The 12,553-nt window shown below is 45.1% G+C and overlaps 1 pseudogene; it reads left to right on the top strand.

Moving 5' to 3' along the window:
• Positions 1–10,251: 10,251 nt before the first annotated feature.
• On the top strand, positions 10,252–11,404 carry ACTBP (actin beta pseudogene; annotated as a pseudogene).
• Positions 11,405–12,553: the final 1,149 nt, after the last annotated feature.

Genomic DNA, 12,553 nt, shown 5'->3' with positions numbered 1-12,553 from the left:
TAACGATAATAACATCAGCCAGACAACTGATTTCATCCTCTGCTGAATGGAATGTGAATTTGAATAGCTTCACTGGAAAAGTATTTAAATCCCTGACTCAACAGACCTTCCACTTAATATAACACGGGGATGCTGTCTGCTCCAGCTATCTAATGAGGTGACCAGAAGGAACCAAGGAGATAGTGAAATTGCAGAGAAAAGCATAGAGGTAACAGAATATGTTATTCAAACAATCAAAACATGGACTGGGTACTGTCATGGTTGCCGGGCAGGAATCTGAGATCCTATCCTTACACATTCCTAAGCCGGGAAAAATTATTATTCTAGCATGGATTAGAACTGGTTCTTTCTGAAACTGGGAGCCAGGTTGAATCCCTTCCTCCACTATTCATGCATTCCACTCTCAAGGGGGCAGATCTAGCCAGCCCGCAGCAGCTGGCATGGGCCGGTGTGCATTCTGGTTGTTTGAAGTTTGATGTGTGCCAGCTATTATTACACAGCTTGATGATTGTTTCAGGCATGGGAGTGTGACAGGTGTGCCCTGGAAGAGGTAAAGTTAGGTGAAACTGGGGCTGGTCTTGAGTGCTTGCATATGGATTTTTCTCCTGTGGCTGCTGCAAGCCATGGAAGTGTTTAGGTTGGGAGTGGTCCAGCTCATAGGGAAGGTGGGTTCAGGATGGGAGAGGCTGAAGACAAGGAGACGAATAAGGAAACCAGCTCAAGAGCCCAGGTGGCTGGAACCATCCAGGTGAGTGCAGAGGGGTTTGGGCTCTTTAGGAGGTAGGAACAAAAGCAATTTGAATGGGGAATAAGGAAAGGGAGGGCATGGAATGACTTAGGTTTCCTGCCCAGGCTTCTGGTGGTGGGGAGGGGGAAGGGAAGGGTTGGCCTCCACTAAGAGAATAAAATAAGAACAGAGTCAAGTGTGGAACAGGAAGAAAACAATGCACAAGGTTGCTTTTTCAATAGTTGTTCCTCATTATTAAAAGCAACATATGTTTTGAAAACAGAATTTTCAAAAGAATATTGTAATTAACTGTAGTTCTTTCAGAGATAACCTCTCTGACTTTTTGCTCCATTTTTTTCAGTCTTTGGTCTCTCTTTTTTAAATCCTTCTTTAAAAAAATGTCTTTTATTGAAGTATAGTTGATTTAGAATGTGTTAGTTTCTGGTGTACAGAATAGTGATGCAGTCCTACCTATTGGGTTGGTCAAAAAGTTCATTCTGGTTTACCATAAGATGTTTCAGATTCTTTTCCATTATAGGTTAATACAAGATATTGAGTATATCTGTAGGCCCTATACAGATACAGTAGGTCCTATATAGTAGGTCTGGTACACTAGGTCTTTGTTGTTTGTTTATTTTATATGTAGTAGTATGTATCTGTTAATCCCAAACTCCTAACTTACCCCTGCCCCACTTTCCCTTTGGTAACTATCAATTTGTTTTCTATGTCTGTGTGTCTATTTATGTTTTATTTATAAATTCATTTGTATCTTTTTTTAGATTCCACAAACAAGTTGATGTTATATATTTTCTGAATGTGTTTGTGTGTGTGTTTGCATAAGTGTGGATGTGCATTTAAAATTATCGATTTCACTGCATAGGCAGTTTAATTTTTTTCTTAGTAAGATATATTTTTGGTCTCCAAAATCATTGCAGATGGTGACTGCAGCCATGAAATTAAAAGATGCTTGCTCCTTAGAAGAAAAGCTATGATCAACCTAGACAGCATATTAAAAAGCAGAGACATTACTTTGCCAACAAAGGTCTGTCTAGTCAAAGCTATGGTTTTTCCAGTAGTCATGTATGGATGTGAGAGCTGGACTATAAATAAAGCTGAGCGCTGAAGAGTTGATGCTTTTGAACTGTGGTGTTGGAGAAGACTCTTGAGAGTCCCTTGGACTGCAAAGAGATCCAACCGGGCAATCCTGGAGGAAACCAGTCTTGAATATTCATTGGAAGGACTGATGCTGAAGCGAAAACTCCAATACTTTGACCACCTGATGCAAAGAACTGACTCATTGGAAAGACCCTGATGCTGGGAAAGATTGAAGGCAAGAGGAGAAGGGGATAACAGAGGATGAGATGGTTGCATGGCATCACCAACTCAATGGACATGAGTTTGAGCAAGCTCTAGGAGTTGGTGATGGATGGGGAGGCCTGGCATGCTGCAGTCCATGGGGTTGCAAAGAGTTGGACATGACTGAGCTACTGAACCGAACTGAATGACATAATCATTTCCCAACCTTTAAATTATTAAAAGGAAAGCAGACTTCATTTCATTCCATTTCTTAGATACTGTGTTTTTCACAAAGTGAATGTTTGTGGACCTCCTGCATCAAGCAAGTCTATTGGCAGAACTTTTCTGATAGCGTTTACCTACATCATGTCTATTAGTCACATTTCGATGAATCTTGTAACATTTCAAAGTTTCCACATTATTAATCTATTTGTTATGGAGATATTTGTGATCAGTGATGATGTGATCAGCATCTTTGATGCTCTTTCTGCAACTCATGAAGATTCATATGATAGTAAGCATTTTTAGCAATAAATTATTTTTTAACTATGGAAGGCATGGATATTTTTAAAAGACATAATGCTACGTCACACTTAATAGGCTATAGTATAGTGTAAACATAAACTTGTGTAACTTGCTTTATTGTGATATCCGCTTTATTGTGGTGGTCTAGAGCCACACCTGTAACATCTCTGAGGTCTGCCTGTATATTTTTAATGGTTGCTGAGTATTCCACTTATGAATGTGTGAGAATTACTTTATTTCTTTACTGTTGGACATGTAGGTCTTCTGTTTTTTCCACCTTGTATAGCACAGCAATACATTTGTATTAAATCTTTACCCAAGTTTCAACTAAAGAGTTTAAAAACATTTAAATAAACAAACTCAACATTGCTGTAGAAAAGACAAAGAAACAAGCAAACGAAAACCTTAAATGATATAAAAATGTATACAATTACAAAGGAAGATCAGGGATTTCCCTGGTGACCCAGTAATTAGGACTCTCAGTTGCCACTGCACGGGGATGGATTCAATCCCAGCTTGGAACCAAGATCCCACATGCTGCATGGCATGGTCAAAAAATGACAAAAAAGTGAAAAAAGAAAAAAAAATTCTAGAAGACCGGAGTTTCAATATGAACATGGTCATGTAAGACGGCAAACACCCTCTGCTTCTCTGGGAAATCACAGATGAGAAACCAGAAAAATAAGGCAAGTGAACCACACTCCCTGAACCTTACATTTTTAGTGAAAATAGGAGGGAGGGAGAAGCTGCAGGTGGAAAGAGTGTGGAGAAGCTTCCAGAAGCAGCTGAGAGAGGGCAGAGGCCACAGGGAAGGAATGGAATGATAAAGGATGACCAGTGATTTCAGGTTCCAGCAGCACCCAACTCAGAAGACACCAAAAAGAGTTCATTTCCCCGCAGAAGGGGCTCACTGTCAAGTGTGAAAGCCTGTCCTTTTTTGTCAACAAGGGAAAAGTGAAGGAGAGGGACCAGAGCTGGGGGTACTCCTGGGAGAAGCAGCACACACACATTCCACATTTCCAGAAAACAGTCCACGTATTTGGCAGCTGAGAAAGAGGGAACATTAGATTCGTGAGACCTGGAGGTTGGGTGAAACCTACACTTGCTTCCCCATTGGTACCTCCTGCAAATAGCTGGTCTCCAGTTTCATGGTGAGCGAGTGAGCAATTTAAAAACACAACTCAAGCAGAATTTTGAGCAGCTGTTATTAAAAAAGAGAAATTAAAAAAAGAAAGCAACAAAACTTACCATCCAATGAGGAACACTCACCTGAAAAGGGTCTTTGGAAAGCAGGTAGAGAATGGAAGTATGTCTTTCATCACAATTTTTTTTTTAAACCAAAACAATTCACTGAAGCAATTCCTTCCATGAAGAAGGCCCATAATGAAGACGTGCAAAGATTAGGGGAAATAACAAACTCATTGGAGGAAATAAAATTCAAGCTGATCAAACTCAAGAAAGGCCTGGGGAAAAAAAAGACGGAGTCACTCAGAGAAGCCCTAGAGAAAACAGACGCTCAAGAAAACCTAACAGGAACACAGTAGACAGAAATGAGGCAAATAAAAAAGAGTCAGGATGGCGGAGTAGGAGGTGGTGGAGTTCATCTCCTGCCCGTCCCTGCCCCCACCCCCCACAGATGCATCGAGAAGACATCTACAAATGGGACAATTCTCACAGAACACCCTCTAAACACTAGCAGAGGACCCAAAAGGACAAGAAAGATTCCCACGTAACCGGGTAAGAAAGAAGAAGGGAAGAGAAAGAGGAGGTGAAGTGGGACAGGACCTGTGTCCCTGTTGGGGGCATGAGGTCAAAGAGAGGAGAAGTTCCCTCGTGTGGAGGAGCCCCCTCACTGGTGGGGTGATGAGTCAGGAAAAGAGAGGAAAGGTTCCCTCATGCAGGGGAGCCCCCTCACCAGTTGGGTGATCAGTCAGGACAGAAGGGGAACATCAGGGGCAGTCAGTGGAGAGTAAAGTAATTGGTCCACGGCAGGCAGGACAGGGTGAGACCCACACAGAGGGGCATGCCATGGCCCTGCACACCCCAGCCTGATGTGTTCACTGCGCACAGGGCCAGGTTGGGGGGGCGGTGCTGGTGCTGGAACATGGGGTTTGGAGAGCAGACCCGGGGAGGGCCCTGCTGTAGGCTGAGAAGAGACAGCCTTGGGGGATGGGAATGAGGCGTTCCACAACCAGGAATGCTTGTGGAGAAAGCGCCGTTGTCAAGTGATGTGCAAGGAGGAGTGGGGGGGGCGGCGCACCACTACAGTCTCTGTCCCCACATCCCAGCCCCTGCCTCCCCAGCCACTAGGGAAGTCCCCCACCAGAGCCTACAATCTCTTGCACTTCCAGCCACAGGCTCCCCCACATGACCTATTCAGTACTGGAGCCAGCTCCCTCATGCACGTGGCCGCCAGCCCCCCTGCGTGACCAGCCCCTACTGGGACTCTCATGACCCCAGCTGCTGCTGCCTCCTCCTCCACCCCTGTCCCCACCAGAGCAGATGCTCTCTCAACCCTGACCACCACTGCCTCCATGCCCCCTCCTCTCTGGGGCAGACTCCTGTGCTCCATGGCAGCCTTGGGAAGCAAACCTCTGTGGGTGGTCCACATGCAGAGGTGGGGTTACCCACAGCTGAGCCCCAGGGGCCATGTAACTAAAGAAGAAAAGTTAAAATCTCTTCTCTCAGCTGTGCAAACTGCCACCCCCATGACCAGCTTTATAAACCTAGCACCTATAGAACATCTGCTGGGGAGGAGGGAATGGCCACCCACTCCAGTATTCTTGCCTTAGAAATCCCATGGACAGTGGAGCTTAGTGGGCTGCAGTGCATGGGGTTCCAAAGAGACAGGACTGAGTGACTGAGCACACAGAACATGTGAATGGACAACGAGTAGCTCCCGTAGCCAAGATGGGTCATCTTTAGCAGTTGTAGACGTTATGGGCATGTACACATGGGGTCAGGGCCAGGCCAGAAACTGTGCTGCCCCCATAGTGCCCACAGTGGATGCAGAGCCACGATACTGCGATCCTGGAATGTGACTTCAGTGAATCTGTGTTGGTGACCTGAGGAAAGCAACTCCTGAGTGTCGCCAGAGCCACTTGCCAGCACAGCCATGATTTAGATGGGGCTGAGAGCTGTGCCAACAACCTTGTAATCAGAGAACTTGCACAGTGGGTAAAAGGTGACACGACAGAGCACTCCCACAGAGTGCTCCAGAGGTGAAAAAAAGAGCTGGCTTAAAACTCAACGTTCAGAAAACTAAGGTCATGGCATCCGGTCCTGTCACTTCATGGCAAATAGATGGAGGAAAAGTGGGAACAGTGGCAGATTTTATTTTCTTGGGCTCTAAAATCACTGTGGACTGTGACTGCAGCTATGAAATTAAAAGACACTTGCTCCTTGGAAGAAAAACTATGAAAAACCCAGACAGTGTATTACAAAGCAGAGACATCGCTTTGCTGACAAAGGTCTGTATAGTCAAAGCTGTGGGTTTTCCTGTAGTCATGTATGGATGTGAGAGTTGGACCATAAAGAAGGCTGAGCCCCAGAGAATTGATACTTTTGAACTGTGGTGCTGGAGAAGGCTCTTGAGAGTCACTTAGAGTCACAAGTAAGGAGATCCAACCAGTCAATCCTGAAGGAAATATTCATTGGAAGGACTGATACTGAAGCTGAAGCTTCAGTACTTTGGCCACCTGATGTGAAGCGCCGACTAATTGGAAAAGACCCTCATGCTGGGAAAAATTGAGGGCAGGAGGAAGAAGGGGAAGACAAATCATGAGATGGTTGGCATCACCAACTCAGGGGACATGAGTTTGAGCAAACTCAGGGAGATGGTGAAGGACAGAGAAGTCTGGCGTGCTACAGTCCATGGGGTTGCGAAGAGTTGGATACAACTTAGTGACTGAACAACAGCAACAGGAATACCCAGCGGCTTCTTTCCTTATGGGAGTGCTCCAGTCCCACCTGCCACACACCTTAGATCAGAAACACAGCTAAGAAACAGACCTGAGGGCTTCGATTCCAACAACTAGGGAGCAGATCCTGCCTCTGATAAGGTGGTGACACCCACAAAGCAAAGAAAAGGCCCCGGTTCAGTATGCAGCGCTCTGGTCACAAGGTCAGTCACACCTCCTATCAAGGGGATAATGGCCAGCACACACTGAGAAAAGAGGTGGCAGACATCTATACTAAAAATAGCCCTCGTGCCAAAAAGCATGAAACCCACACACACTACAAAGGGATGTTCCCATAGAAAGATAGCCCTCCAAGACAGTCTGAGAGTCTGGCATTGAGGGGAAGAGCCCCTAGAGCATGTAGCCTTGAAGGTCAGCAGGGCTTGAGGAAAGAGCCCCACAGAGCTGGGGGAAGCAGAGAACCCACTCTTGGAGGGCGTGCACAGGTCTCACGTGCACTGGAACCCAAAACAAAGCAGTACTTCCATGGGAACCTGGGCTCCAGCTCCCTAAGGACAGTTTCCTGGGGAGGTGAAGGTCAACAATAGCTCACTGTGGGGGCAAGGACGCTGGTAGTGGAAGACACAGGGAATATTGATTGGAATGAGGTTTCTCAAAGGTCCACATTTTGGTACCAAGACCCGGACCCACCTGACAAGCTGCAGGCTCCAGTGCTGATAAGCCTCAGGCCAAACAACCAGCAGAGGCCCATGCATCAGCAGACAGTCTGCACGGAGTCATCCTGAGTTCACTGTGGGCAGGAGAAGAAGGGAACGACAAAGTATATGATGGTTGGATGGCATCACCAACTCAATATATTACTAAAAGAGGTGTGTGGGTCTGGCTGCTCACCTCTCAAAAGCCAAGAAACAGGCCAGACTGATGGAAAGGAAAGTTGGCTTTATTTCAGATGCTGGCACCTGAGGGGAAGGGTGGTGGTCATCTGTCCGAAAGGCTGACTCCTCCCTACCCTGACAAACAGGGGATGAGAGCTTTTATAGACAGATTGGGGGAGGGTCTACATGCAGACACAACACAGTCATCTCTAAGTCATCTTCAAATTAGTCATCAGTGCTCTGACCAACACCATCTTGGTTGTTTTAGGTACAGTTAATATTCAGTTCCAGGGTCCATTTGTTCTCATTTCTTTGCAGCCAGTTCTTGGATGTGTGGCAGCTCATGTCCTGGGTACAGTCTTGTCATCATGTAGTTAAATTCTCCACCTGGTGTTTTGGTATCTATAGGACAGCTCACAGGACATGGCTCAGAATATTATCTATGAAAGTGAAAGTCGCATAGTCATATCCGACTCTTTGCGACCAGATGGGCTATACAGTCCATGGAATTCTCCAGGCCAGAATACTGCAGTGTGTAGCAATTCTTTTCTCCAGAGGATCTTCCCAACCCAGGAATTGAACCCAGGTCTCCCAAAATGTGCGAGGATCCTTTACCAACTAAGCTACCAAGGAAGCCCATCTATAGCTCTTGAGAAAAAATTAAAGGTTTTTGACTATGCTTAATGACTACACTATTATTATTTAGTCTCCTTTGATTGTTTTCCTTTGTTTCCATATTTCTCAATTCTCTGATTAAAATTAATCTCTGGCTAAAGTTTTCCATAGATGAAAGGCAGGCAGAGGACATGGAGGAAAGGAAGGACCATAGGGTCCTGCTGTATTTCAAATGGATATGTTCAGTCGCTTCTGTGACCCCTTGGACTGCAGCACACCAGGCTTCCCTGTCCTTCACCATCTCCCTGAACTTGCTCAAACTCATGTGCATTGAGTCAGTGATGCTGTCCAACCATCTCATCCTTTGTCTCCCCCTTCTCCTCCTGCCTTCAATCTTTTGCAATGAGTTGGATCAAAGTATTGGAGCTTCAGCATCAGTCCTTCCAATTAATGTTCAGGGTTGACTTTCTTTAAAATTCATTGGTTTGATCTCCTTGCAGTTCAAGGGCTTCTCAAGAGTCTTCTCTAGTACCACAGCTCAAAAGTATCAATTCTTTGGTGCTCAGTCCTCTTTATGGTCCAACTCTCACATCCATACATGACTACAAGAAAAACCATAGCTTTGACTGTAAAGAACTTTGTTGGTAAAGTGATATCTCTGCTTTTTAATATGCTCTCTAGCTTTGTTATAGCTTTTCTTCCAAGGAACAAGCATCTTTTAATTTCATGGCTGCAGTCACCATCCACAATGATTTTGGAGCTCAAGAAAATAAAATCTACCATTTTCCTCCCATCTATTTGCAATTAAACAAGGGGACTGGAAGCCATGATCTTAGTTTTTCTGAATGTTTAGTTTTAAGGCACCTTTTTCACTGTTCTCTTTCACTTTCATCAAGAGGCTCTTTAGTTCCTCTTCGCTTTCTGCCATAAGGGTGGTGTCATCTGCATACCTGAGGTTATTGATATTTCTCCTGGCAATCTTGATTCTAGCTTGTGATTCATCCAGCCTGTCATTTCACATGATATAATCTGCATATAGGTTAGATAAGCAGGTAACAATATACAACCTTGATATACTCCTTTCCCAATTTGGAACCAGTCTGCTGTTCCATGTCTGGTTCTAACTATTGCTTCTTGACATGCATACAGGTTTCTCAGGAGGCAGGTAAGATGGTCTGGTATTCCCATCTCTTTAGGAATTTTCCAGTTTGTTATGATCCACAGTCAAAGGCTTTAGCATAATCAATGAAGCAGAAGTAGATTTTTTTTTTTGGTAATTCCCTTGCTTTTTCTATGATCCAACAGATGTTGGCAATTTGATCTCTGGTTCCTCTGCCTTTTCTAAATCCAGCTTGTACACCTGGAAGTTCTCAGTTCATGTACTGTTGAAGTCTACCTTAAGGATTTTGAACATTACCTTGCTAGCATGTGAAACGAGCTCAATTGTACGGTAGTTTGAATTTTCTTTGGCATTGCCTTTCTTTGGGATTGGAATGAAAACTCACCTTTTCCAGTCCTGTGGCCTCTGCTGAGTTTTCCAAATTTGCTGGCATATTGACTGCAGTACTTTCACAGCATAATCTTTTAGGATTTGAAGTTGCTTAACTGGAATTCCATCACCTCCACTAGCTTTGTTCATAGTGATGCTTCCTAAGGCTCAATTGACTTCCCATTCCAGGATGTCTAGCTTTAGGTGAGTGATCATACCATTGTGGTTATCCTGGTCATTAAGACCTTTTTTGTACAGTTCTTCTGTGTATTCTTGACACCTCCTTTGAATATTTTCTGCTTTTGTTAGGTCCATACCATTTCTGCCCTTTATTGTGCTCATCTTTGCATAAAATTTTCCTTTGGTATCTCTAATTTTCTTGAAAAGAGCTACAATCTTTCCCAGTCTGTTGTTTTCTTCTATTTTTGCATTGTTCACTTAAGAAGGCTTTCTTATGTCTCTTTGCTATTCTTCGGAACTCTGCATTCAAATGGGTATATCTTTCCTTTTCTCTTTTGTGTTTCGCTTCTCTTTTCTCAGCTATTTTACAAATAGCCTCCTCAGACGACCATTGTGCCTTTTTGCATTTCTTTTTCTTGGGGAGGGTTTTGATTGCTTCCTCTTGTACAATGTTAGGAACCTCTGTCCATAGTTCTTCAGGTACTTTATCTATCGGATCTAATCCCTTGAATCTTTTTGTAATTTCCACTGTATGTCCATGAGAGTCTGCGTCTGCCCCACCAGCACAGGTCTCTCGCCTTCGATGCTCCATCTTCACCACTGGTGGACACAGCAACTGTTCTCCTGTATGATGATATTGCCATGCTTGTGGTCGACAACGGGCTCCGGCATGTGCAAAGTCAGCTTCGTGGGTGACGATGCTCCCCAGGCTGTCTTCCCCTCCATTGTGGGGTGCCCCTGGCACCAGGGCATGATGGTGGGCATGGGCCAGAAGGCCTCCTATGTGGATGATGAAGCCCAGAGCAAGAGAGGCATCCTGACCCTCAAGTACCCCATTGAGCACGGCATCGTCACCAACTGGGATGACATGGAGATCTGGCACCACACCTTCTACAACGAGCTGCGTGTGGCCCCTGAGGAGCACCTTGTGCTGCTGACTGAGGCCCCCCTTAACCCTCAAGGCCAACCGTGAGAAGATAACCCAGATCATGTTCGAGACCTTCAACACCCCCGCCATGTACGTGGCCATCCAGGTTGTGCTGTCCCTGATGCCTCTGGCCACACCACCGGCATCATGATGGACTCCCGTGACGGGGTCACCCACACGGTACCCATCTATGAGGGGTAGGCCCTCCCCCACGCCATCCTGCGTCTGGACCTGGCTGGCTGGGACCTGACATACCTTATGAAGATCCTCACGGAGCATGGCTAGTAGCTAGGAGCATGTAGCTTCACCACTACGGCCGAGCGGGAAATCGTCTGTGACATCAAGGAGAAGCTCTGCTACGTCGCCCTGGACTTCGAGCAGGAAATGGCCACCGTGGCCTTCGGCTCCTTCCGGGAGAAAAGCTACAAGCTGCCGGACGGGCAGGTCATCACCATAAGCAATGAGCGGTTCCGCTACCCTGAGGCTCTCTTCCAGACTTCTTTCCTGGGCATGGAATTCTGTGGCATTCACGAAACTACCTTCAGTTCCATCATGAAGTGTGACATCGACATCCACAAGGACCTCTATGCCAACACTGTGCTGTCTGGCAGGACCACCACGTACCCCGGCATCACGGACAGGATGCAGAAAGAGATCACTGCCCTGGAACCCAGCACGATGAAGGTCAAGATCATCGCGCCCCCTGAGCGCAAGTACTCCATGTGGATTGGCAGCTCCATCCTGGCCTTGCTGTCCAGCTTCCAGCAGATGTAGATCAGCAAGCAGGAGTACCACGAGTCTGGCCCCTCCATCGTCCACCGTAAATGCTTCTAGGCGGACTGTTAGTTGTGTTACATCCTTTTTCTTGACAAAACCTAGCTTGCACAGAAAACGAGATGAGATTGACATTGCTTTATTTGTTTTGTTTCTGTCTTTTTTAATTTTTAATTTTTTTTTTTTGGCGCTTGACTCAGGATTTAAAAACTGGAACGGTGAAGGTGACAGCAGTTGGTTGGATCGAACATCCCCAAAGTTCTACAATGTGGCAGTGGGCTTTGATTGTACTTTTTTTTTTTTAATAGTCATTCCAAATATCGTGAGATACATTGTTATAGGAAGTCCTTTGCCTTCCCAAAAGCCACCCCACTTCTCCCTAAAGAGAAGGGGCCATTCCTCGCCCGAGTCCACACAGGGGAGGTGATAGCATCGCTTTTGTGTAAATTATGTACTCCAAAGAAAAATTTATTTTTAATCTTTGCCTTAATACTTGTTCTTTTTGTTTGTTTTATGTTGAATGGTCAGCCATCATGGCCCCCTTTTTTTGTCCCCCAACTTGAGATGTATGAAGGCTTTTGGTCCCCCTGGGAGCAGGTTGAGGTGCGGAGGCAGCCAGGGCTTTCCTGTACACTGACTTGAGACCAGTTCAATAAAGTGCACACTTTAAACACACACACACACACAAATTTTGATTTGGATTTGATTTAGGTCAGACCTGAATGGTCTAGTGGTTTTCCCTACTTTCTTCAACTTAAGTCTGAATTTTACAATAAGGAGTTCATGATTTGAGCCACAGTCAGCTCCCTGTCCTGTTTTTGCTGACTGTATAGAGCCTCTCTATCTTTGGCTGCAAAGAATATAATCAGTCTGATTTCAGTATTGACCATCTGGTGATGTCCATGTGTAAAGTCATCTCTTGTGTTGTTGGAAGAGGGTGTTTGCTTTGACCAGTGTGTTTTCTTGGCAAAAGTCTGTTTTTGCCCTGCTTCATTTAGTACTCCAAGGCCAAACTTGCCTGTTACTCCAAGTATCTCTTAAATTCCTACTTTTGCATTCCAGTCCCCTATGACAAAAAAGACATCTTTTTTTTTTTTTTTTTGGTTCTAGAAGGTCTTGTAGGTCTTCATAGAACTGTTCATCTTCTTTGGCATTAATGGTTGGGGCATAGACTTGGATTACTGTGATATTGAATGGTTTGCCTTGGAAGCCTAGCAAGATCAT

Source organism: Bos taurus, chromosome 1, assembly GCF_002263795.3.
Source record: "Bos taurus isolate L1 Dominette 01449 registration number 42190680 breed Hereford chromosome 1, ARS-UCD2.0, whole genome shotgun sequence".
Taxonomy (NCBI): Eukaryota; Metazoa; Chordata; class Mammalia; order Artiodactyla; family Bovidae; genus Bos; species Bos taurus.
The sequence above is the reverse complement of the archived record's forward strand: the minus strand, read 5'-3'. Positions and strand labels throughout refer to the sequence as shown.